The sequence below is a fragment of the Meriones unguiculatus genome, chromosome 1 (genome assembly GCF_030254825.1).
Source record: "Meriones unguiculatus strain TT.TT164.6M chromosome 1, Bangor_MerUng_6.1, whole genome shotgun sequence".
Lineage (NCBI taxonomy): Eukaryota > Metazoa > Chordata > Mammalia > Rodentia > Muridae > Meriones > Meriones unguiculatus.
The window spans coordinates 135,038,610-135,063,624 of record NC_083349.1 but is presented as its reverse complement, the minus strand read 5'-3'; the positions used below and the strand labels follow the sequence as shown (position 1 = coordinate 135,063,624).

At 38.8% G+C, this 25,015-nt stretch overlaps 1 protein-coding gene across 6 annotated transcripts in view; it reads right to left on the bottom strand.

Moving 5' to 3' along the window:
* The window catches only part of Crppa (CDP-L-ribitol pyrophosphorylase A), a 310,932-nt gene that overhangs the window by 274,729 nt on the left and 11,188 nt on the right, over positions 1–25,015 (bottom strand). The window lies entirely within an intron of this gene.

Below are 25,015 nucleotides of genomic sequence, written 5' to 3'. Positions count from 1 at the left end.
AAAGAAACAAACTCCCCAGGATCCCCACTTTGAGACTAAACAACCTAAATGACAATGAATTTATGTCTTGCTCTAATTCATTTCACAAACAGTTCTTTTCAAATATAATGTCCATGCAGCACTTCCTCGGGCCAGGCATCCCCTCATTTCCATTTCTCCAGCGAGAGCTCTGTCTTATTAACAGCTGCAGCTAAACTGCATGGTAAGGATGGCTCCTTCATGGCTGCCATCTGCACTTTACTTTCATCAGGTTTTCACTTGTAATGTGGCCTTGACTGTCCTTATCAGATAATTATCTCGATGAAGCAGCCTCATAGTGAGCATCTGTGGTGGGCAGTCAACTAAACCTTTGTGCCTTTACTCCAACATGCCATTTCTTCTACACAACTGTTGCATGAGCACTGTGGCTCATAAATGATAAACAGAACAAGTGTGCTCTGAGGAGCTCGTTTACAGAGGCCAGGGAGCTGGCTGAAAACAGAGCTAATATATGAGCCAAGCAGACAGTTTATAACTGCATCACTGTTTCCAGCACATCAAGTCAAAATGTGGAGCCTGGGCACAAATGCAAAAGTGAAACAGCCAAGAGTGAAGGGACATACTGCCCAACACCTACAATGAGGGGTGGAGGGTGGGGTGGGAAAGAAACATCTGCATCCTAATTGTTAAGGAAAATATTAAATTTCCATTATAACTACCTAAGGCACTACTAGAATTCCATGCCAGGTCATAAAGGAAAGAAAAAAGAAGAGGAAAAAAAACCTAAGAGATAATATGAAATGTCCAAATAGGAAGGCAAGGAATGTCATAGACTTTCCCCAATGAAACGTATAGGAGCTATTTTTTAAGCAACCACTAAAAGCCTCTGAGAACTGTTCCAAGGGAGTACAGCAGATAAAAACTTGTTTAAGAAAATCTGAATCTTGGTTGGGAAAAAAAATAAAAGTGTGTGTAGCACTTCAGTAGTGACCTGCTTCTCTGTCCTCACCTCAGAGTAACAGCAGCTCCACAAGAGGTACACAGAGCTTACGGGGGAGACGGGAGGAGCCAGGACCAGTGCACAGAGCTTACAGGGAGGAAATGACGAAGGGACCAAAAATAATACAAACAAATCACAGGGTCCTTAGTTCCGGCTCATATTAGGAAAAGCAGGGAGGCCATGGTTCCCTCAGCACCTTGTACAGACACTGAAACCGTGCAAACGTGGCCCAGATGTGCTCCTGCTCACAGTCTGAGCCAAGTTTCTACGCCAGTGAAAAAGAGACAGGAAGACAGCCCAAATCTTCAAGGTTCTCTATAAGGACCTTGACAATGAAATGGGGATCACTACAAAAGAAAAAGGACACCATGCTCACCCACAACTCTAGAGCAATAAAAATCTGTCATAGTAGGAGAGAATGAGTCTAAGATTAAATAAATCATCTGAAAGGAAGAAAGAAAGAAAGAAAGAAAGAAAGAAAGAAAGAAAGAAAGAAAGAAAGAAAGAAAGAAGAAAAAATTCAGACTAAGTACATTTTTTGAAAAAGGAGATTATAATAATGAGCAATTAACAGGATATTGAAATCTACACAAGACCAAAAAAAGCTAAACTTAAGGCTGGCTATTTACCAGAAGACACAGGAAGCATAGCTAGCAAAACTCCCACCCACTAGGATCAAAACAAACTTCAAACATTGGTCTTAAACCTACCCCTGAAGAAAGGCCAATGTTTAATTGGGTCAGATTGCAGAATAAGTATGCCACTGGCCCTGTTAAAAATAGAGCTGAACAGCTAGAAGTGATACCAATCCACAGTGTGAGGAGAGATCAACGCAGTCAGAGGCAACTATGCCAAACCCCTGTCACCTCTATGTGACATCTACACATGCCCAACATTCTGGCCTCTGACAAAGTGACATCAGAAGCTCTCTATGCGAAAGACTCCAGTAGAGTGATCAGCCAAGTCACAAACAAACAAACGAACACTATTTCTTAGAAAGGTGGATGGTAGGAACCCAGTCAGTATCTGTAAATAGAAACATATTTTCAAAAACATTCCATTTTTAATAGAGCATTGCATCCAAAGATGACAGTATGACCTGAATATGAAGGGACTAGAAAAGCTATGAAACTGTCCCCAGGTAAGCTATCACAGGTAGGTTTCAAAGCACCTCTGGGTACTGTGTTCAGAGAATGAAGGGAACCATGTCTACAGTGAAGCAAGGTATCCAGACACTTTCTATATCCAATAGGAATTCTAGGATTCAGAGCCACAAGAGCTACCACACCTCTCTACAGAAGCTCGTTATCCCCATCAGAAATGGTAAGAGCCGAAAGACAGGAGGATGGTTGTCACACTGAAAGAAAACAGTAATCCAGTCTGTTACAATAGAAGCAACAACTCAAAAGAGAAAATAAAAACACACAAAAAAAAAGAAAAGAAAAAGAAAGCAATGCTTTACTAGCCAGTTAACTTTACAGACTACACACAGTGTTCTTCAATCTAAGCAAAATAAACTCCAACAGCAATTCTAATGCAGGAAAAAGCTCATCATTAAGATACCAGCAAATTTAAAATGCAAAGAAAAAATGGTTGTTTTCCTCCCTTTTTTACTAACTGGTTGAAAAACGAACTGAACTAAATAATAGACACATAATCCACCCTTTCAACTGCAATTTAAAAAAATGAACAGAGATAAAGTGTCCAGAAATTAGAAAATGTATGGCAACATGAATAGGGTGGCCCAGAAAGCAAAAATGCCTAACAAGAAATATAAACCATGTACCCGTGTTCACTTCTCTCCTTCCAGGTTCTAGAAGGGAATAAAGAGTTAATAATTCTATCAATTGGTTTTAGTTTGTAACACAGAGAGGATCTATTAATAACAACAATAATAATACACAGGAGGAAAGAAGGATAGAGTCGTGTAAGAACATTTCTGTTTTAAGAACACTAGCTCAGAAACATACATGGACATGTCTGTGCCTTCCCACAATGTCTAATTTGCAAGACATTCCTGCTTTACTTGATGGGCAAACACGGGTTCTTTTTATCCACTATTAATTAGTATTAGTGGCTAATACTAACTGTCATCACACATCATGAGGCAAATACATATACATAATTGTAGGTATTTATGTATTTCACAAAACGACTGTAAGGAGTTGAAAGGGCAAGCAGTTTCAACAAAGCTGGAAAACTAACACAGAGAAGAGTCTGTGGAGGTAAGCTGATTTGGAAAGGCACTGAAGTTGCTGACATAGAGTCAAACACGAGGGTCATAGTTGAGCTACACAGTCTAGCAGCAGAGGTGAAAGGTGAGAACTGGGTGCAGACAAGCCGAGCAGATAAATAGGCAGCAAGTGTGACAGACAAACAGAGGAGAGGCAGGCAACAACTTGAGTGGGGCCAGATCAAAACTAGAGAGCAACCAAACCAAAGAGCCTGAGGCAGTCAGCTCCTCTGCCTGTTGGTCCCTTGGTGTACACACTTGGTAGTCAAATAACAGATCAACTGACTTTTTTACCAGGGCAGGGCTATGTTTCCCTCTCGTTATAGAGTCCAGATGAGGGAGCTGCAAGCTCTCCTCTCTCTGGGGTGTCGACTAAATTCTCACGAATGTCTTTTCCTGAATATATCATTATGTTCATGTGTCCAAAGCAACCCAATACATTTGTGAATAGGATCCTTTCTGCTCTCAGTAACAAGTTATCAGTCTATGCTGCATGAATGGTGGTACTGGCCATCCATGCGTCAAGTCAGATATAGAGGCATCTTCCATTTGCAAGATAGAGTCAAAAGCTACTTGTAAAATGGCATAGTCTAAAAAAGCAACATTTTAAATGATAATACAACAATTTAGGGTATGGAATAGCACTCTTTTAACAATGCCTCTTCAGCTAAATAGAACAAGTCATAAGTATTTGACTTTTGCTAACATGTATACTGTAGGCCATCTATATCAGGCTAAGAACAAAACACAGTCCTGGTAGGGTTACTATTGCAAACATGAAACACCATGACTGCCAGGGTCTAGCCTAGGGTGAGGTCAGGGCCTGAAGAAGGGTAGATGCAAGAACAGGGAGGGAGGAATGAGTCAGGCACAGGGATCCGGAGGAGATTTACTTCCTGACTGACTGGCAGTCTGCGTTCTCTTTATCTATGCAGAATTTAGTAGGCAGGGATACATGTGTGTTCCAAAACATAGATCATACCATTTTTGTTGCCAGACATGTTGTTTCCACTTGGTCATAAATGTAGCCATTATTGATAAAGCATGACAGAACAGAATTAACTTTTACAATATTTTCCCCTCATCAATCCCACAACCTAACTTTTAACAGCATTGCAATTTCAAGGTCATATTTTGCCAAAACATGACAGTCTGTTCTTAGGCAGTAGTTCTTATGGTTTCAAGGACACTAGAGAGAAAGAAAATCTCCAAGACAGCCTGGGAAGACTGTCATGTCCCAAGAAGTATATTATCAACTTTTAATAGTCAGAGTGCTAATTGTCATTAAGCCCAAGAAAAGTCTTCAGGCCAAAGCTGCTGCAGTTATTATTTAATTTCTGCCCTAACACAGCATTTATATTTTATTTATTTGTGGAATTTATTTATTTGTCTAATCTTCGTATTCTTTTCTTCCTTGGTCATATGACACCACAGTGGCCCTGTATGAGCTCACTTTTTCTAAGAAAGATAGTCTTAATACTTTATTCTTTTCTCATGTACCCACACCATTCATTGTCCATCTGTAGTAGGAAGATACTTTTAATTTGATCTGCTGCCAAATCTCTAGCCTACCGAATATTGTTTACCTTTTAAGTTTACTCTGTTCTGACTGTTTGGATTCTGAGGAAGTGCAGGGGCAGATGTGCCAAGAGTATCTTTGAGTCAGAGGCTCAGAAGGAGGTCTCTGGACTAATTATTTGAGTCACAACCTCCAGAGTGTAAGGAAGTCCTTCAAGTAGGACCGGATAAGGATATCTTTCTGGAAGTGGGAGGAGTAGAATAGTCAGGACATCCCTGGGAAAGCTTAGAAGCAATTCTTCTGGGAGAAGGCATAAATGATTCATAAGAAAATTTCTATCAATCTAATATCCCCAAGTTGTACGAACAATAAAAGACCCTCAAGCTGCAGCAAAGCTTTGTCAAGCAGCTGTACTGGCTTTATGATTTTCACTATTCCATTAGATATGGCTGTACCACATGACCAAAGCAATTTGGGAAAGAAAGAATTTATTTAGCTTACATCTCCAAATCACTTTTCATCACAGAAGAAAAGTCAGAACATAAACATGGCAGGAACCTGGAGGCTGATGCAGAGGCAACGGAGGGGTGCTACTCACTGGCTTGCTCCCCATGGCTTGCTCAACCTGCTTTCTTATAGAACCCAGGACCACCAGCCCAGGGATGGCACAACCCACAATGGGCTGGGCATTCCAACATCAATCAGAAATTAAGAAAGTGTCAAGTCTGTCTCCCAGTCCTAACATGAGGATAAGGTTAAAACAGCAAAACAAAGCAGTATCTACGGATCTATCCACCACCAATGCCTCAGCTTCTGTCTCTCTGGAAAGGACATCCAACAAGTTATAAGTCTTTTTCTAAGAAGCAAGTTCCTCCTTTGGCTCTCTCCAGGGCCTCAGCATTTCCTTTACCTGTTGCAAAATTCCTAGAAAGCTTCCAATTTCTTAGGGTCCATTGTTTCAATAGTCTTGTAATGAAATGAAGGGACACAAGTGTCTCTTTAAAATATCTTCATTCCTGCCAGGTGGGTTACAAAAATTGGTTCATATAAATCCAATTATCTGACGCACTAAATATGAATGGATTAATAAACTAATCAAAAACCAAAACCTGTGAAATCACATTTTAAAAATCAAGCTACACGTTGTTTGTAAGTATGCATAATTAGCATGCAAAGAGGCATGTATTTGTGTAAGCCCATCAGGAAAATATAACATTTAAACATATTTAGCTACCAAGTCCACAAAACCCCATAAAGAAAACCTTCTAGAATTGAGAAATCAACCCTGAGAGCTAGTTGGCAATAGTAATACTATGTTGTCGATTCTTCTGTAAATTTGACACAAGCTAGAGTTATCTGAAAGGAGGGGACTCCAATTGAACTCTCTATAAGATCCAGCTGTAACTAGTGATTGATGGGGGAGGGCCCAACTCATTGTGGGGTGCCATCCCTAGGATGGAGGTTCTGGGTGGTCCTGAGTTTTATAACAGAGCAGGCTGACAAACCATGGGGAGCAAGCCAGTAATGCCCTCTACATGAGCTCCTGCCTCTAGGTTCCTGCCCTGTTTGAATTCCTGTCCTCACATCTTTTGATGATGAACAGCAAAATGGAAGTATAAGCCAAATAATCCTTTCTTCCCTAACTTGCTTTCTGGTCATGGTGCTTCATTAAGCCTAACTAAGACAGATATATTCAATAAAGTCACATCAATTAAGTGTATCAACATGGAAATGAAAGACTTGAAAAATATTTTAAGCCACATAGTTTTGTTGAATGTGCCAATCAGCAATAGCAAAATATAGATTCTTAAGTGGCATAGAAAATTCTCCAGCAGACCATAGTCATACTAGTATAGTACCCTTAGCAGCCTGCTAGGGCAGTGTGAACACTTACCTGCAGTGAGGTCTCACCTTCTATGAGAAGAAGGATGTGGGAAAGAAGATGTGAGAATGGAACTGAGAGGAGATGAGGGAAAAGACTGGCATCTGGCTATAAAATGATCAAATTTTAAAAATTTTAAATTATAGCTGTTCATAGTCAATGACTTCTGGCAAAGGTGGGGGTGGAGAAGAATTCAGTCTTCTTTAAGGGGCTGGCCACTGGGAATTTGACCCTGCTCCCATGACTGTATGGGCAACACAAATTGGAACAGGTGGGGTTTTGTTTTCCTATGGGTATTTGGGGGAAGAGGGGAAGGGGTAGGGTATACCTGGGGGAAATGGGAATCAAGAGTGATCAGGGTGCATTATACTAAATTCCCAAATAATTAATAAAAATAATCTGTTGGAACAGCTAGAAACTGGAAACAACCCAGATACACCTCAGCTGAGGAATGGATACAGAAATTGTAGTACATTTACACAATGGAATACTATTCAACAAGGAAATCATGAAATTTGCAGGCAAATTGTGGGACCTAAAAAGATTATCCTGAGTGAGGTATCCCAGACACAGAAAGACACACAGGGTATATACTCACTCATAAGTGGATATTAGACATATAATGTAGTATAAACATACTAAAATCTGTACACCTAAAGAAGCTAATCAAGAAGGAGGACTATGGATATGATACACAATCCTCATTCAGAAAGGTAAACAGGATGGACATCAGAAGAGGAAGAAAACAAGGAGCAGGACAGAGGGCCTCTGAAAGACTGTACCCTGCAAGGTATCAAAGCAGATGCCAAGACTTATAGCCAAACTTTGGGCAGAGTGCAGGGAATCTTAGGAAAGAAGGGGGAGATAGAAAGACCTGGAGAGGACAGGAGCTCCACAAGGAGAACAACAGAACCAAAAAAATCTGGGCACAGGAGTCTTTTCTGAGACTGATAGTGCAACCAGGGACCATTCATGGAGATAACTAGAAACCCTGCACTGAAGTATCCCATGGAAGTTCAGTGTCCAAGTGGGCTCCCTAGTAATGGGAACAAGGACTGTCTCTGACATAAACTGATTGGCCTGCTTCTTGATCACCTCCCACTTAGGGAGGGGAGCAGCCTTACCAGGCCACAGAGGAAGACAATGCTGCCAGTCCTGATGAGATCTGAGAGATTAGGATCAGAAGGAAGGGGAGGAGGACCTCCCCTATCGGTAGACTGGAGGAGGGGCATGGATGGAGAAGAGGGAGGGAGGGGAACAGAGAGGGAGCTACAGGTGGGATACAAAGAGATTAAACTGTAATTAATAAAAATTAAAAATGTTTTAAAAAAGAAATGCAAGCAAAATAGAATACTGGGACATTTCTTGGAAGAATGAAATTTTTGGAGTTTCTTAGACTCTGAACCTTCCATGGCTAAAAATAATAACAATAATAATAATAATAATATGCTAAGGAAAAAAGACTCACTACATTTTAAAGGACTCAAATCATACTAAGAATGATCTCTCTTTAGTTTAGAAATTAGAGAAGTTAGAAATTTCAGAAATATGCAGAAATTGAAAAATATGCTACTAAAAAAGAAACCAATGATTCAAGAAGATCAGTAATAAACTTGAAGATACGTTAAGAAGAAAACATAAACAATATAAAAATACTTGAATGACTTGGCTTAAGTATTGTTTATCAATGTGTGTCTTTGTTCCTCTTGAACAATTTTTAAGTATAAGTTATAAAAACTCCAGGTTCTGGAAAAATGATGTTTATGATAGGAAGCATTTGTGACTTGATTACCTATGTATACCTTCTATCAAAATGAATTTAAGCATGGAAAGCTGGAAATGGCCTGTCACCAAAAGAAAAAAAAAATGGAGTTAACAGCTTAAATTCTCTATAATGAGCAAAGTCAAGACCTGCATGGCTTCATTGATTACGTAAAGATTTTAAGAAAAATACAAATTCAAATTCCTCAAAAGTTTTCCAACAAGTAAACAGCAAGTGAGGGAAGAGGAAGAGACCCTTCTTCATTTACCACACAGCACCCAGTGTTACCTCAATACCCACACAAAGCAAAACCACCACAGGGAAGGTAACCACAGCAATATCCTCATGAACATATATCTACAAATCCCTAAATGCAATCCTCCCTCTGCACCCTCAGGGAATTGACTCCAGAAGTACATGAGCACAGTCAAGTTCCTTATGTAAGTGCCACGGGATTTACATATAACTACCCATAGCCTCTCAGATACTTTAAATCATTTCTAGATTACTTACATCACATACAAAGTAAATAGAATATAAGTGGTTGTTACAGTATATTATTGGGGGCTGACAAGATGAAAGTCTCTACATGTTCACTGCAGATGCAGTTTTTTCCCAAGTATTTCCTCCACAGTTGCTTGAATCTATAATTCAGAACCTGAGGACATGGAAGGCTGACTTTGCTTATAAGTATTCATAGCATATAAAAAGTATTATACACCATGACCAAGGGGAATTTATTCCAGGACCACCAGATTGATTCAGCATACCAAAATCCAAAACACCATAATAATAGAACAAGGGCTGAAGCACATGGACACCACAGTAGACAGAGGAGACACCAGGAAATGCAACACTCCCTTCTTGACAAAAAGCATACAAATTAGAAACAGAAGGTGGCTTGATCCACTAAAAAGCGTCTTGAAAATCCTATAGCTAAGATCATACGTAACAGTAAAGACTAAATTTTCTTTTTATGATCAGAAAATAAGATAAAGAAACTTGCTGCCATACTTTCATTATTAGATAAAATAATGGAGATTAACTGAATCTCTTAAGAAAATGTAATCAAAGTGATCAAAAACTATATCCTTCTAATGCAGATGACACCATATTGCTTATAGAGGTCTTTCGTGGATTCATTAAAGAGTGGTTGGGACAAGTAATTCCTGAAAAGATGCTGGGTAAAAGTTCAACACGCAAAGTCACATGAGAAGTGTCAAGCACAAAAATGGAATTATGAAAATTACACTTCAGTAGCTATTTTTATAGGAGATAATTTAGTCAAAGTTTAAAACATCATCTTGAAAAAACACACAAATAGTTCCAGCTCCTAAGGGTCACTGCTTCCCTTTACATGCTGTTACCAGTGTCCCTCGAGCACACAACCAACAGTCATCTTTCTACATTGCCTCAGTTTTCAGTCCTTCATTAAGTAGCACTATTACTGTACAGGCATGCTCTATCAACTGCCACCCACTCTGGTTCATAAGTTCACCTCAAGCTAGTATCTAGTTGTGGTTTAAATATGAAATACTCCCCATGTTGAAGTTTTGGTCCTCAATGCAACACCACTGTAAGTGGAGTCTTGAGAAATAGCTTAACCTTGAGGGCTCCAACATTAATCTATTGGTGAATTCTAATCTGAATGGACCATTAGGAGATGGAATCTATTTGTAGGAACTGGGTCACATGAGGACACACCCTTGAAGGGCATGTGTCACTCCTAAGACTCTTGTTCTGTCTCCTCATGTCGCCACTCATAAAAGTTTCCAATCGAGAATCCAATGTCTAGACTGCATTGACGAGGTCAGGGTACCTAGGCCATTTAGCATGTGTCTCTGAGAAAGTCGTGCCTCTTCTTGTGCTATAGATCCCAGAGGCGAATCTTTGGTGGGTAGGTTCTTGGATGCCAATTTCCTTTCACTTCTTTTAATCTTCCCCTGTGTATTCTTATATTGTGCTAACAATAAATTAAATAGAAGTATGTTATTAAATTACTGCTGGTTTAGTTTTAGTGGGTATTTAGTATACAGCTGGTTTAGTTTTCAGTGGGTATTTGATCTGAAATATACTCAAACATGGAGACTTGCTGCTTATAACTAATTTTAGTAGTATTTGATCTGATGCCTTGTAAGTTAAGCTAGTGTATAATTTAGGAAGTCACTCATGAATATTGGAATTAGATATTGCTTGTTGAGTTTGAGAAAAGATCATCCTGAGTGAGGTATCCCAGGAGCAGAAAGACACACACGGTATATACTCACTTACATAAACCTATAAGATAAGATAAACATACTAAAATATGTGCACCTAAAGAAGATAAACAAGAAAGAGGACCTGGGGTAAGATGATCAATCCTCACTTAGAAAGACAAATGGGATGGACAAGGGAAGTAGGAGAAAACAAGTAATAAGACAGAAGCCTACTGCAGAGAGCTTCTGAAAGACTCTATCTAGCAGTGTATCAAAGCAGATGTTGAGATTCGTAACCAAACCTTGGGCAGAGTGAAGGGAATCATATGAAAGAAGGGGGAGTTAGTATGAGTTTGAATGCTTTCTTAATTGGTACCTGTTATCTAGGCCTATTATACATATCTGTTTATTTACTCTTTAAATAAGGTTATTTTCTATTAGAAAAGAGCTGTCCTCCCAGGAAGCCTGGAGAGGTTGGGGAAACAAGACCCACATGACATAGACTGATGCCTCTAACCCATGAGCCAAAACAAAAGTTTCTCCTTTAAATGTTTGTTTTTAGTGGTTGTCAATGATATGGGAAGAACCACCTAACATACAAGTTTAAAGTAAATATGAATTACTACAGTGCAGCAGATTCCAACTTCTGTTTCCTCCAAAGCTTTCCAGAATTCATGTCAATTTGGGTTTTACTTTCTCAACTGAAGAACACATAGCAATGTCACCAATAATTCACACATTGCTAAATACAATGCACAATTTTTAGTCTAAGAGTGCTGGGACTGATCTGATATTACTATATATTCAAATGTTAATTCCTTGCCCCACAAGATCCTTATTGTTTTATAAGCAAATTCTCAAGTATCCAAACTGATGTTGTATAAACTTTGCCTCCCAAATTATCCATGTTTGGCTAAATAAAGTGGCTTATGGCCTGGATTGGGCAGAAGAGAGGTAGACGGAGCCAAGGTGCAAAGGCTTGGGGTTGACAGAAGGACCGGGAGGAGCGAGAGAAGGAGCAGGAACAGGTCTCAATGGGGTAGTGTGAATTAGAAGCACTTGGCCTGGAGGAGCTTGCTCTGAGGACTGCCATGATGGAGAGAAGAAGCCCAAAAACAAAATATGCACAAGTGTTTATGGGGGTTTTGGATGGGAAGTAGAAAAGATAGCTTAGAGAATTAATATCTGCATTAAGGTTATCAGAAATCTAATAGGTTTTTCTGTCTCTTACTTATATAAGAGTGGGTTAAAGAATAACTGTTGCCTTAATAATTAAATGAATCAATATTGAATAATTAGAATTATTCTACATAAGGGTGTCTGCTTACTTTTCATGAACTATTTACAAAATGCACCCTGTTGATGTTATGATATAAAATGTATATTCTTATTTTCTCAACTAAAAATATCACAGACCTGAGACTCAAGACTTCTCTATCTGCACTCATTCCATAGATTTCTACATCAAGTCCTATCATTGATATACCATCTAAATGAGTGTGTATTTCATCTTACAGTTTACAGTCTATCAAGAAAAATCAGAGCAGGAGCTCAAGACAACAACCTGGTGACGAGAACTGAAACAGGAGCCATGGAGGAGTCCTGCTTACTGGCTCGCGCTCCATGGATAACTTACCTTGACTTTTTTAATGATTTTTAATAGGTTATAATATAATTGCATCATCCCCCTTCCCTTTCCTCTATAAACCCTCCTTGATATCCCACCTCTTCCAATTCATGGCCTCTTTTGCTTTCATTGTTGTTGGTAATGTGCATGAGTGTGTGCAAGCCCATGCACATTTACATACATACATATACTTACATATATATACATCTTTACATATATTCACATACATATATGTGTACACATATACATATATACTTATACATACTTTAGGATTACCTGCCGGGATATGGCACTGCCCATAGCTGTCTGGGCCCTCCTACATCTATCCTTAATCAAAAAAGCCCAATAGACATGCCTAAACAATTAAAGTGAAAGGCGAATATCTAATTTCCGATGGAGGCCAACTAAACATAGGCACTTTCTCACTTGAGATTCCCTTTTCTGAAATGGCTCCAGCTTATGACAAGTTGAAAAAGAAACAGCATATGCATTATAGTTAATCAGACACTGTACTATGTGCAGCAGAAATACTTCTTGGTGGACACAAGCCCCCTGAGGCTCAGAACTGTCAAATAATGGAACACCAGCAACTGTGAAAGTATTTGCATCACCAGCTGTTTACCTCTGGAATTACAGCAGTGTGCTCTTCAGGCTGAGGAGTGGCTCTGACCTGTAAGTTAATTCTTAGAAGCTGTAGAGGGTGAGAGTCAGAAAACTAAAGGAAGAGGGTATCACAGTACATCCAGAAAACTGCCTGGCCCTCCAAGTGGCTGCGATAGCCCACAGAAAAAGTCAAGTCAGTTTTACTGCTGGTAGTAAGAATGAGGATGAAGAAAAGAATAACTTTTTGATAAAGAAAAGAATAACTTTTTGAGAAAGAAAATGGAGGAAAATCTCCAGTGAAGAAACTGAATGAGATATTCTTCTGCAAATGCATGAAAATCAAGTTGAAACAGAAAAGCCTTACAAACAACAATACCAAGATCAAAAACAGGGCAGAAAATTCTAAAACAGGAAAAGAACCTTGTGATGATTCACCTTCATTGTCAACCTGATAGAATTTAGAATCACCATGAAAACAAACCTCTATGTATGTTTATGAGGTGTGTTTCCAGAAAGGTTTGAGATATCAGGGAAAATTCACCCTGAGTGTGTGGAGGGTGGGGAGTGGTATGTTTGTGTGTTGTGTGTGTGTGTGTGTGTGTGTGTGTGTGTGTGTGTTGCTAAAACACCACTAAGCTAGTTGTGCAACAAAAGTCATCAGAGGAACTCTATGCCATTGGTTAACCTTTAACTCCTGGAAAGCAAATATTCACCTTAATTCTAATATTCCTAAATATTCAATGTGTGTTAATGAACGTTATTTCACTTGAATCACAAGACAGAATCGTCTATCATTATCATATTTCTTCCAACCCTATTTGAAAGCAAATCATAGGATGGACATAGAAGCGTGGTTTAAAACTGAGCTGAATGAAAGCTCCTGGAGCAATAGGTAGCTTCTCCAGCGTGAGCAAACACAGGTCAACTGTCCCCATATAGCAGTTCAGTTTAAAGCTCACTGCTTTGCAGGAGAATACCTTCATTACCTCTGGTTTTAAATCCATACAAAAGTTGTTCCCTGATGACAGTGTGGAGCCCAGCCACCCAGATCATTATGTCACCTTCACACAAATAAGGCAGCTCTCTAGCACACTGATGACAATCAAACACAAGTAATTAATCACAGTTAATTCCACTTAAAAGCCAAATTTTCAAATGCAGAATAAAATGTCTGCCAAGTGATTTTCCATCTCTGCTCCAAAATACATGCCCAGAATACATGGCTTGGAGTTGTAAAACTGAATGCTGACTTATATTTTCCCTATTGAACACAAACCCAGCCTAAGAGGATTGCCACTGTGCCGCTAATCACTGCTAAATATAGCCATATTGCATAAGACAAACATTATATAGATACACTCTTACCAATGTTTCCAGTTACATATATGTCACTGTCTCCAAAGAAACAATATAAGTGACTCATTTTTAAACTAGAAATTAGTTAAAAATCTAGAATTATAAAATATTCTTCCTACCCATGAAGTGATTTCTATGTAAAACTTTGTGTGAAGTATTTTATAACAGTTTAAAACTGTTTTCTTAACATAATCAACAAACAAAATATCTAGACTCTCATTAGAAGCAATCACTCACTAATTTCAGAAAAGTTTTTTGTTAAAAAGTTAGTCATTTTGTTATACAGTAAAAACAGTTGCTAAAGAATAACAAAATTGGTCAATTTTGTGGAAGAATAAAGAAAAATACATATTGTAATACTTAGTATTATGTAAAGTTGTTGAAGAATAAAGATAAACACATATTATGATACTTAGAATTATTATGATCTCCCCAATTCGTGACTGCCACATTAGTGACCCTGAATTACATGTTTTCAATCCCTAAGGATTAGGGGAAGGCCCAAATATAAAGGGCTGAGGAAGGAATCTTCTTAGGTGTTCAAATCATACTGTACTTTTCAGTAGTGCTGTTGGTATAATGTTCTTGTGGAATATATAGAATTTACCCTTGTTCATTCAAATGTTGATTTCTCTACCCCCCCATCTGGTTTTAATCCAGGCATCACCTAGCTCAAGTTTGTGTAAACATGCTACCATTTGTTCTTGTATTGCTAATAAAAACAACAAGGCAATGCTGAGCAATAGAGAGAATAGAGTGAGATATCCTGGTCCAGAGGAGAGGAGAAAAAGGAGGTGGGAGGAGAGATCTGAGAGGACCTGGAAATATCAGGAGAAATGAACTGTATCTAAGATATGACTAAAAAGCAAGTATAATCCAGGAAATCTGAAAGGGAGGAAGCTATGTGGGCTTGGAGGTTTAGGATGGAGTAATTATTGGCCAGCATTATGCTCGAGGTTCATTAAAATAATCCTGATGTCTGTGTGGTGCTTTGGGTATACAGCTGGTTTAGGAATAACTGCTGTTTAACTAAAAGATTAATCAATATAAATATTAATAATCATCAATATAGTGCTTATGAGGATCTGTACATGGTTTGCTGAAAAAATAGGTGAAGATTCCTGCTGTGGCTCAAGCTGTGGCAAACAGCAACAGTAAGGACCAAGGTCCTGACACTGGTTGTCTTGTAGCAGTCCACTAAGGGCTGGATGACACCTATCTAAATGAGTACAAACACAGTAAATCATGAGAGCAGAACACCCTGAGGCCAGCTCAGAGCCCTTTCATACTTCCCACCACCAAGTCAGATGTCAAGGGGTAACAGCTTAAATCTAGCTGCCTCAAGTCATTCTGATGGTCAACTGTGGGGCACATAGGAATACCTCAGAGGCCTTCTCTAGAGAGGCCCTGAGAAATAATTGCCTTCCACCCCACAATTCCAGTCCAGCAACAGGAATCTCATCTACCCATCCCCCCCCCAAAGTGCAAACCCCTACTCCTTGACCTTCCAAGGACAGAACAGTTTAGTGTTGGAGTGGTTTCAAAGAAAATGGTCCCAGAGTATCATAGGGAGTGGCACTTTCAGGAAGTGTGGCCTTGTAGGATTAGGTGTGGCCTTGTTGGAGGAAGTGTGTCTCTGGGTGTGGGCCTTGAGGTTTCAAATACTCAAGTCTCACTCTCTGGGGATCTGGAACTCCCACCTACATCTCCAGCACCATGTCTGCCCACACACTGCCATGCTTCTTTCCATGAAAATAATGGATTAGATCTCTGAAACTGAAAGCCAGCCTAAATTAAATGTCTTCCTTTATAAGAATTGTACTGTCATAGTGTCTCTTCATAGCAATAGAACATTAGTCAATGTTCTATTGACTGTTGTATTGCTAATAAAAAACAATCAGTCAGTGCTAAGCAATGGAGAGAACAGAGTGAGATATCCTGGTCCAGAGGAGAGGAGAAAGAGGAGGTGGGAGAGAGATTAGTCAATGTTCTATTGCTATGAAGATACATATTCCAGGATGCAGAATCAAGTTTTTAACATATACCTCTGCCTTTATACATTTAATGGAGCATCCAATAACAAACAAACAAAAAGAAATCAGGGTAAGACCACAAAATTGGGGATTTTACTTTAAGATTTATGAAGAAAACTATAAAATGGGCATAATTTAGTTTTTCAGAGATCAGTAGATTGTTGATAACAAAAATAAAATAAAATAAAGAAACCACATAAAATGTGAGAATACGGTTTGAGATGCACACACAAACGGTTAGAGGAAAGCAATTACAGAAAATAGACTCACGGGCACCAAAAGGGATGCTCAAGAAGGCAGAGCTGGCTAACAATGCCAGCTGTAAAAACTTTATTATTTCAGCTCCAACTGCCATACTATGCCGTAATTCTCATAGTAGCCACCTTGTTAGCATGGACACCACAGAGTAAATGAGTAATATCTGACAAGATGCCCCTACTTCAGACAACAGTCCCAAGTGGGATTCTCAGCCACAAGAGAGAATGCTCCCAGTACCCTTACCCAAGTCTGAGAAAACAACACACAACCTCAAGAAAGTGTCACACGTACAATCCCAGTTGATCACACAGGATAAAAGTCAGACCAGCTCCCAAGTAAAGAGCCACATGGAGGATGGTGTGGGAGCACCTGGAATCCAAAGTTTCCACGATTCAGGGCACACGACTCTCAGTACCTCAGTGTGTCACAATAATCACGCAGCTGTTCTGAGCTTCAGAGTCTACAGAGTCACAGCAGTTTCCTGACATAAGAATGACCCATTCAGTTGGTTCTCTGTAATTCAATTTAATCTCTGTTCCCTTTCCCTCTGTGATGATGGGCCAGCTCAAAGTGTTAACCCTCTAATTGCATCAGAGACCTTTTGGTGACCAGCTCCCATCCCAAATCGTATCATGTCAGGTGTGGTTCCACGATCAGAAATATCAACAACAGCAACAACAAAAAGCCTACTAGTTAAAAATTCCAAATATGTAGGGTCTTCCAAGAGCTTGGAACAAGGACCAGTGATATCCTTTATTGTAGAGCATACTGAAAATACATTTCGTTTCTAAAAGAGGAAGCCCCAAGACATTAGAAAGAGCAGTTCTAGAACAAACCATATTGCTATGCCTTGGGGATATGGAAGTACAGACAGCAAATATAGCTTATTTCTATAAGTTGATTAGAAAATGGTAATATATATAATTATATAATATAAGCTTTATATTATAAATTATTAAAACATAAGTAAGCATAGATACATCAAGCTTTTCACCTAAGGAAACAAAGAAACACAAGCAGATTTCCATATGCCTTCTTCTAAGGAAAGTCTTTTGGAAACTGCTTGGCAGATACTGTATCCTTTACAATTCATGTTATGATTTCAGTTCTTGGAGCACACAGTAGCTGGCCATTGCCAGTCCTCCTAGTATGCAGTAGCCTGGCTGTTCCTGTACAAACAAGTCTCGATGAACCTTAGACATTTTTTATTATCCTTACATACTTTCACTCACTAACATTTCCCTGGAAAGAAATCCTTGTTGCTATTTATCTTAACGCAAGTGTAGAAGTATATGACTATTTCATGCTTAGAAGAGATGGAGATTTTTATTTTTGTCAAAATGGCAGTGGGCAAGAATTTTTTTTAAACTGTTGCAATAAAAAAACAAATCAATGCAAGTCAGAATTTTTTAAACCCTTTTATTTAGTTAGTTATTTTTAAAATCAATTTACATTTTTTTATTCTTTATTAATTACATTTTATTCACTTTGTATCCTCCCTGTGGTCCCCTCCCTCTTCCTGTCCCAATCCCTCCCTTCCTCCACCATCTGCATGCATGCCCCTCCCCAAATCCACCGACATGGGAGGACTTCTTTTCCTTCCTTCTGATCCTAGTGAATTAGGTCTCATCAGGAGTGGCTGCTTTGTCTTCTTCTGTGGCCTGGTAATGTTGCTTCCCCCTCAGGGGGAGGTAATTAAAGGAGATCAAGGGGATACAAATTGGAAAGGAAGAAGCCAAAGTATCACTATTTGCAGATGACATGATAGTATACCTGAGTGACCCCAAAAATTCTACCAGGGAACTCCTACAGCTGATTAACACCTTCAGTAAAATGGCTGGATACAAAATTAACTCAAAAAAAAAAAAAAAAAAAAAAAAACAATCAGTAGCCCTCCTGTATACAAAAGACAAAAGGGCCGAGAAAGAAATTAAGGAAACAACACCCTTCACAATAGCCACAAATGACATAAACTACCTTGGTGTGAACCTAACCAAGCAAGTCAAAGACTTGTATGAAAAAAAATTTCCAATCTCTGAAGAAAGAATTAGAAGAAGATATCAGAAGATGGAAAGATCTCCCATGCTCATAGCTTGGCAGGATTAATATAGTAAAAATGGCTATCTTACCAAAACCAATCTACACATTTAAAGCAATTCCCATCAAAATACCAACTCAATTCTTTACAGACCTAGAAAGAAAAATTCTCACCTTCATATGGAACAACAACAAACCCAGAATTGCTGAAACAATCCTCTACTGTAAAAGATCTTCAGGAGGTATCTCCATCCCTGATCTCAAGCTGTACTATAGAGCAACAATACTAAAAACTGCATGGTACTGGCATAGAAACAGAATTTTTAAAAAAAAAAAAAAAATCTTTTTTAAAAAACATTACTGAGCTCATGACAAAATTTCCACAGAGTAACAAAGACAACAGCTAGAAACAAAGGAAATAAGATTATAAAAATGCTTTAGGTTAATAAGGATATTTAACTTTAACAAACAACGAAGAGTGGTAACTAACATCCTGAACCTGTGTCACTTGGTTAGGACAAGGATCTGACAAAAGGACATACTCTCATTTAAACGGTAGAAGACCTAAATCAAGGAAAACATCAAGCAAGATTGTCTTGGCGTCAGACCTAGTGCATCAGGGCCAGCTGCTTCTGGAAAGCCCTAACGATCAGCTTGGCATATGTGCAGGAATCGTTTGATTTAATGTTACCCGGGATCTACAAAACCGCAAACCAAGAATCAATGAGATGCTGTTCAAAGTTGGTAATGCACTTGGAATTGCTGGCAGAAAGAACGTAAATCCATGCTTCAGAAGCACACCTTATCCCATGTCCACGAGATTCTCCCCGATAAAGCCCTGCCAAAACAGAGCAGGACTCACTCTCTGACATCTGCTACAGCTCAAACTCTACAGCAAAGGAGGAAACAAATCATGAGCAAAAGTGAACAGAAAGGAAAAGTTGGACAGCTACCAAGAAGTACAATTAGCTGCAACATATAAATGGTTTAAATATTAAAGGACGAAAATGTAAAATCAAAAACAGAAAGAAGACTAATCACATTTGAGAAAGGACTAGAAAGAACTCCAAAGAACTGAAAAATATTAAATGGATTCCTAACCAGGAGATTAGACACAGTTCAAAAGTGAATGAAATAGAAAACATATTACCTAAAAACACAGAAACATGAAAGAGAAACTAGACATGAAGATGGGATAAAAGGATCTAGCATGCATGTGTGTGTATGTGTGTGTGTGTGTGTGTGTGTGTATGGAGAGACAGACAGAGAGAGAGCGAGAGAGAGAGAGAGAGAGAGAGAGAGAGAGAGAGAAGGAAAATATATACAGATAGGAAATGTGGCAGAAAATAACCAGAAAATGGTTCATAATTTCCTAGAATAAAGATATGAATCTAGTTTCATATACAATAAAATAAACCCAAAGACAGAGAGGAAAGAAGCTCATATCCAGGCACAACCTACAAAGTGAACAATTATGAGAAAAAAGATGTGAGCATCTTCTTATTATTCAAGGGAATAATAAAAATTTACTTCTCACAGTTTTTGTTGTTGTTGTTTTGTTTTTTAATGCTGTGTGTACATTTGTGTGTGTGGGCTTACGGATTTGAGTACCTGCACCTGCAGAGGCCAGAAGAGGACGTTAGATCCCTGAAGACTGAGTTACAGGTGACGTGAACAACAAGACATGAATGCGAGGATGTGCACTGCAGTCCTCTGCAAGAGTAACAGCATACAGCTCTTAACCACTAAACCATCTCTCCATCTCCAAGGGAAAACCATTGTGAAAATCTAATGCAACCAGTCCTGATGAGACCTGATAGGCTAGGGTCAGACAGAAGTGGAGGACGATCTCCCCTATCAGTGGACTAGGGGAGGGGCATAGGAGAAGAGGAAGGGAGGGAGAAACTGGGAGGAGATGAGGGAGAGGGCCACAGCCATGATACAAAGTGAATAAATTATAATAAATAATTAATAAAAAATTCTTAAAAATCTAAGTTTATTTTGCAGACTTATCCAAAGCAGGAAAAAAAAAAGAAAGAAAAAACAGGAAAGAATGACATAATTTACTTTGAAAGTAATAGGAACAGACCATTCATTTAATATTTTATACTTAAAATACCATTAACAGTAAGAGATAATCCTGTAAGCATCTAGCCTTTGGCCTATAGAGAAGCCATCTTGACTCCATATGGAACTTGGGAAGATAACTAAACACAGAGAAAGTGGGTCCTGGTGACACTTACAAGCTTCTGTATGCAGCCAACCTTATTCTTAGATGCTTGTTGTATCCCATCCCTAGTGATAGTTTTGGAACTAAAATGCCATGGATTCAGTGGCTCTAGCTGAGTAGAGTTCTCATGTCCTAGGGCAACATGACTCACAGGTTAAAACAATGGCAATGGCAATATTTGCCAATCTTTGAAGAAATCCAACTACTCTTTTCTAAGCTGCATATGCTTTTTCATTATTACTAGTATACATTGGCAGAAAGTATCACTTGCTTGTAGCTGGGACTACTGAGATAGTATTACATGCACTACTAGTCCCGTATGGAAACTTAAGAGCATGTTACCAATCACATCAATGGAAAAACCTGTTCCTTAGAGTGGACCATCCCACATTATCTGAATGTAGCCTTTGAACTCTTCATCATTCTAAAGCTTGCAGATAATTAGAGAAATGTTCAATAAACATGCAAATATGTTCTGCCTAGTTGGGTCTGAGTGACTCCACCATGGAAATCCTGGTTTTCTCATTTAATTCATCTAGGAATTTATTTTTATTGCATAGAAGTTTGTGTTTCTCTGGATTTAAATATGAACCAGTTGTAACATCTTGTTAAACATTAATAAATGGAGAAAAATCCTTAGTACATGTATGCATATGAAACTCATGATTTTACCATTCATGAAAATCATCCTTTCTCATCCACAAAACCAAGACAATGTCTCCAAAAGAAGCCATATATCTCATAGCTTTTCAAAAAATTTACTGTCATAAAGTCTTGGTTCTAAATCATCCTTTTAAAAGTAATTAGAAAGATCCAAATTTCATTAAAAATGCAAGTTGTTAATTTTAAGATATATATGTGATTAAATTTCAAAAACTGTGGCACAGTTTAAGAAAATGACAAATGAGTAAGAATTGCCACAAATGTTCATTAAAAACAAAAACAAAAACAAAAACAAAAACAAAAAAAACCACACATATATACACACACACAGTTTTCACCTTAATAGGAAAAAGAGATAGTTTATTCTGCACCCAAATTTGACTACTCATAGCCTGGAACACAGATTTAGGTTACTCTAAATTTCATGTCCCAACATGGAAGCAAGTTCATAAAGTTTTTATAGTAACAAACCAAAGAGAGTCATAAATCAAGATACTCTTCAAGTGCATAAGTAGAAATAGCACAGGTAACTAGAGAAAGAAGAGGAAAGCTCTACAGTCAGTCATAGATGCTATCTGACGACAAGCTTAGCTTTGGGACTAGGGGAAGTTAGTGCTCTGTGAAATTAGTAAGTGCCAAAGGCTTTTTAATCTATGAGTCACAGGATGATACTTCCAACACAGAGGTGAACAACGAATGTCTACTCCAGGGGCTAAAAGCTAGCTAAAGATAAGGTCTGGGGAGGTCTCCATCCTACAACATTCCCAACCTCAGTCAATCCATTTTACAGACAGCTTCTTTTCAAGAATTGTCCTTGACATATTTAACAAAAAGTAAGTGCCACATGTTTTGATGTGTTTATTAATTGCACATAAAACAATGACACTCAGCATATTAATTAGAACAAGAAAAACAATCCTTTTGTCACTTAAAATGCGACCAAGACAATTTTCAATACAAAAACATCTGGGTTCTATTAACCTATACTCTCTCTCTGAATGTTGTGTGGCAGTTTCTTCAGAAACAAATCTGGAGGGAAGTGCATTAACCTCAGGAAGGAAACAACTTGGAGGTTCAGGAAGTCTCTGAAACTGAGAGAGACTCTACGCTTCTTCCAATATACTGGTTATAAAAAAAAATAAAGCCTAGAGCAGCACCTGAAAGAGACAGAACAGCCAAGAAGACTCTCAGAAAAGTGGAGCTACCCACAAAGGGCACATCAACCATGCTGCCTGGAAGAAACTACCTGGAAGAAGAGACTGGCCAAACTGCCAAGGAGAAACTGAAAACAAAGCAACCTGGGAAAAGGCCCTCTCCGATTTCTCCAGCTGCAGTGCTAACTTAACTAAATTAGTGTTAGCTTAGCAACCTATCCAGTCCTCAATGTTTCCAGCTCCCGTGAGCTGTAGCGCCTGCCCAAACACGTTCTGCAGTGGTGCAGCTATCTTTAAAGACACCTCTGCTCCTGTGAGACTACTCACCCTCATTCTTTTGGTTTTGTTGTTGTTAGTATGCAAATTTATTTTTAATGTGTAATATATGGAACTATTTTGTGTATATCAAAGAATTGGTGTTACGCATGTATGAATTCTCCAATAAAACCATATATGGATATATATGAGTTTTTAATTTTTTTATTTGTATCCCAGCTATAGCCCCCTGTCTCCTCCCAATCCCACCATCCCTCCCTATCCTCCTCCCATGCCCCTCCCCAGGCCCCTTCTATCTAACCTTAGCCTATCAGGTCTCATGCAGACTGGCTGCATTTTCTTCCTCTGTGGCCTGTACCCCCAACCCTCTGTGCCTGCTCTCCCCCCAGGGGGAGGTGATCAGAGATCCAGCCACTGAGATCATGTCAGAGACAGCCCCTGTTCCCCTTACTAGGGAAAACCCACTTGGACACTGAGCTGCCATGGGCTACATCGGCCATGTGCTACATCTAGATTATCACCATGCATAGTCCTTGGTTGGAGTATCACACTCAGAAAAGAGCACTGGGCCCAGATTTTTTGGATCTGTTGCTCTCCTTGTGGAGCTTCAGTCCCCTCCAGGTCTTTCTATCTCCCCTTCTATCATAAGATTCCCTGCACTCTTTGCAAAATTTGGCTTTGAGTCTCAGCATCTGCTTTGATACCCAGCTGGGTAGTCTTTCAGAGGTCCTCTGTGGTAAGCTCCTGTCCTGTTCCCTGTTTTCTCCAGCTTCTGATGTTTATTCTGTTTACCCTTCTGAATGAGGATTAAGCATCTTTCCTAGAGTCCTCCTTGCTGTTTAACTTCTTTAGGAGTACATATTTTAGAATGTTTATCCTATATTATATGGCTAATAGCCACTTATGAGTAAGTATATACCATGTGTGTCTTTCTGCTTCTGGGTTACCTCACTCAGGATGACTTTTTCTAGTTCCATCCACTTGCCTGCAAAGATCATGATTTCCTTGTTTTCTGTATCCATTCCTCGGTTGAGGGACATCTGGGTTGTTTCCAGCTTCTGGCTATTACAAATAAAGCTGCTACAAACATGGTTGAGCAAATGTCCTTGTGTACTTGAACATCTTTTGGATATATGCCTATTAGTGGTATAGCTGGATCTTGAGGAAGCACTATTCCTAATTGTCTGAGAAAGTGCCAGATTGATTTCCAAAGTGGTTGTACAAGGTTACATTCCCAACAGCAATGGAGGAGGGTTCCCCTTTCTCCACATCCTCTCCAGCACGTTTTGTCACTTGAGTTTTTGATCTTAGCCATTCTGATGGGTGTAAGGTGAAATCTCAGGGTCATTTCAATTTGCATTTCTTTGACGACTAAGGACATTTCTTTAACTGTTTCTCTGCCATTCAATATTCCTCTACTGGGAATTCTCTGTTTAGCTCTGTTCCCCATTTTTAATTGGATTACTTGATTTGTTGTTTTTTAACTTCTTGAGTTTTTTATATATTCTGGATATTAGCCCTCTGTAAGATATAGAGTTGGTAAAGATCCTTTCCCAGTCTGTAGGCTGTCGTTTTTGTTCTTATGACAGTGTCCTTTGCTTAACAGAAGCTTTTCAGTTTCATGAGATTCCATTCACTGTTTGTCAATCTTAGATCCTGTGTTGGTGTTCTGTTCAGAAAGTTGTCTCCTGTGCCAATGAGTTCAAGGCTCTTCCCCACTTTTTCTTCTAACCGATTTAATGTGTCTGGTTTTATGTTGAGGTCTTTGATCCACTTGAACTTTAGTTTTGTGCAGGGTGATAAGTATGGATCTATTTGCATTTTTCTACATGTAGACATCCAGTTAGACCAGCACCATTTGTTGAAGATGTTATCTTTTTTCCATTGTGTGGTTTGGGCACCTTTCTCAAAAATCAGGTGTCCATAAGTGTGTGGGTTTATTTCTGGGTCTTCTATATGATTCCATTGATCCACTATCCAGTATCTATGCCAGTACCATGCAGTTTTTATTACTGCTGCTCTATAGTACAGTTTGAGATCAGGGATGGAGATACCTCCAGAAGAATGTTTATTGTAGAGGATTATTTATAGTGATTCCGGGTTTATTCTCATTTCATATGAAGTTGAGAACTTTTCTTTTAAGGTCTGTAAAGAATTGTGTTGATAATTTCATGGGAATTACATTGAATCTGTAGATTGCTTTTGGTA